This window comes from Octodon degus, unplaced genomic scaffold (genome assembly GCF_000260255.1).
Source record: "Octodon degus isolate 3935 unplaced genomic scaffold, OctDeg1.0 scaffold00112, whole genome shotgun sequence".
NCBI classification, from domain to species: Eukaryota; Metazoa; Chordata; class Mammalia; order Rodentia; family Octodontidae; genus Octodon; species Octodon degus.
Genome location: NW_004524688.1, coordinates 6,762,175 through 6,764,635, shown reverse-complemented (window position 1 = coordinate 6,764,635; position 2,461 = coordinate 6,762,175). Strand labels below are relative to the sequence as shown.

The following is a 2,461-nucleotide window of genomic DNA, read 5'->3' as shown; positions in this document are numbered from 1 at the left end:
ATGGCCAGGCCTGGCATGGATGAAGGGTATGTGAGTCAGAAACCCAACTCTGGGTTAGGAGATTGCAAAAGAGCTGCTTCCTGGGGGCTAGAAGATAGCTCAGTGGAATAAGTGCTGGCAAGCACAAGGTCCTGAGTTTGATCCCTAGTACCACAAAAAAAAAAAAAAGCTGCTTCCTGCCACCACAGGCTCATTCCAAAAGCAGTGTGGGCCCTGTGTTCCAGTAGGGAGCATAGGAGGAATCTCACATGCCAGGACCCTTCCAAGGAAGAACACCACCCCTACCATCCTCCTCCCTGGAGGCAGAATACCCATCCAGTCCAGTTTTGTGAGGTGGTTTGGCTCGGGATGGAAGGGATCCCAGGCTTCCAGGTCACAGGGAAAGGCTTGGGCTACTTCCCCTTCAGCCTCACTGAACAGCAATGGAGGAGGCAGGTCAGAGGGCAGGGGGTGGTGCCTGGTCCTGGCATGGCTCCCAGCTGGGCAGGCACTTTCTCCTGTCACCCTTGGATCTTAATAAGTTATAGGTCTTAAAAATTCCAGAGTAATCATTTTCTGTTGGGAAATTTCAAGCAGGGCTGCAAAGATAATCCTGTGGAGAAAGAATAGTCTTCAAATGGTGCCAGGACAGCTCGCCATCTCCAGGGACAAAGTTGAGGCTGGACCCTCACCTCACAGCCCAGGATGGCCACCAGGCTGCACATGAGGCCAGCACTGGCCCTGGGGAGGATGGGCAAAAATGACACCAGACCCACCACTGCCAGTTCAGGGCTGCCACCACAGCCTTTGCTCTTTGCTTTCTGTAGGGGCTCCAGGGTGGGCAGCAAAGCGAAAGTGTCAGAGTCAGGTGAGCCATCGCTCGAGGGAGTCCAGAGGCTGGTGGGGACTGGGCTTCCCCTGCTTGGATTGGGAACAATAAGGGATGCTGGCAGTTAAGTTACTAACCAAGTATGGTCTGTTTAGGGGCTGGCTGCTCCAGGGGTGCACTCTGTCCTCCTGGACTGGTTGGTGCAGCCTGCAGGTCAGTTTTAGAAGTGTCAGTGTGGAACTAGGAATAGAGCCCAGACCTCCAAGCAAGCTAAGCACACAATTTTCACTGACCTTCCCTCCCTGCACTTCTCTGTGTGGAGACAGTTTTATGTGAGGGTATGCATCTCTGGAGTCTTAGAGGAAAATAACAGTAAATCCTCAGATTTGGCAAAGGACTCTGATTTTTTTTTTTTTTTTTTTTTTTTTTTTTTTTCTTTTTCTGAGCAAGGTTTCACTATGCAGTTCAGGCTGGTCTCAAACTCACAGTCATCCTCCTGCCTTAGCCTCCCCAATGCTGGGATTACAGGCATGCACTACCTCACCTGGCTTGACTTTGTCAGAATTAAAATAGCTCCGGAGGCCTGAGGCCTCTGTACCTTTCCTGGGACCTCCTGTAGCTTTTTGTTGTTGGGACAGAGCATCCAGAGGCTCAGGGGCTCAGCAGGCACAGAAGCCGAGTGAGGAGCTAGGGAGGCAGATACCTTTTTGTAGTCCATTACTGATTACACCATGGAGACTGGGGAGATGGCTCAAAAGAATAAGCACTTGCCTGGCAAGCACAAGGACCTGAGTTCAATCCCCGGTTCCGCAAAAAAAAAACAAAAACAGGAGGATCACTATGAGTCTGATCTACACAGTGAGACCCTGTATATCTGTACACCATGTCCTAAAACACCAAAAAAAAAAAAAAAAATCTAAACAGGGAACCTCCAGCTTCCAGTCTGAGACTTCCACAGGTGTATTCAGCGCAATACAAGTGGTCCTGGGCGTTCTCATGAGAAGGATTTCTTTTAAGGTTTCACCATCCTCAGGCCCCAATTGCACCCCCAGTCTCCCTTGTGAGATAGCTCCTTTATGGGCTCTCCCCACATTGGTGTAACTCTGTAGCATAAAAGTAACAGAAATATGACAAGGAATCTCTTGTGCCTAACCTAAAGAAGTGCTATGGTACCCCTAGGAGATACTTGTTTTGCATACATTGTTGCTTTGCCTGTTTTTTGTTTGTTTTAGTTTGGGGTATTTCAGGCTTCTTTTAAACTCACTATGCAGTCCAGGCTGGCCTGGAATTATCTGTTGTTGATCTCTATTTATCATAAGAAACCTTGACCTCCAGGAACATCTGGGCAGGAGTCCCCACACCGCTGAGAACCAGTTCATGACAGTTCCCTCTACCATTGGTGGCTTCTCTAGTATTTCCCCAAGTCCCCAACCGGTGAGATTAGAGGAAATACTATCCTTTGTCAGTGAGCAGTGCAGGGTTTTTTGTCTTTTTGAGACAGGGTTTTGCTATGCAGTTCAGTGAACTGCAGTTCAGTTCACTCTGGAGCCCAGGCTGGCCTTGAACTCACAGTGATCCTCCTGCTTAAACAATGCAACAACAACAACAAAAAAATTCTGGTTCCACCAAAAAAAAAAAAAAAAAAAAACAAAA

At 48.4% G+C, this 2,461-nt stretch overlaps 1 pseudogene; it reads left to right on the top strand.

Annotated features, from left to right (window-relative positions):
- Positions 1 to 2,461, top strand: part of LOC101567925 — a 13,201-nt pseudogene continuing 10,740 nt past the window's right edge.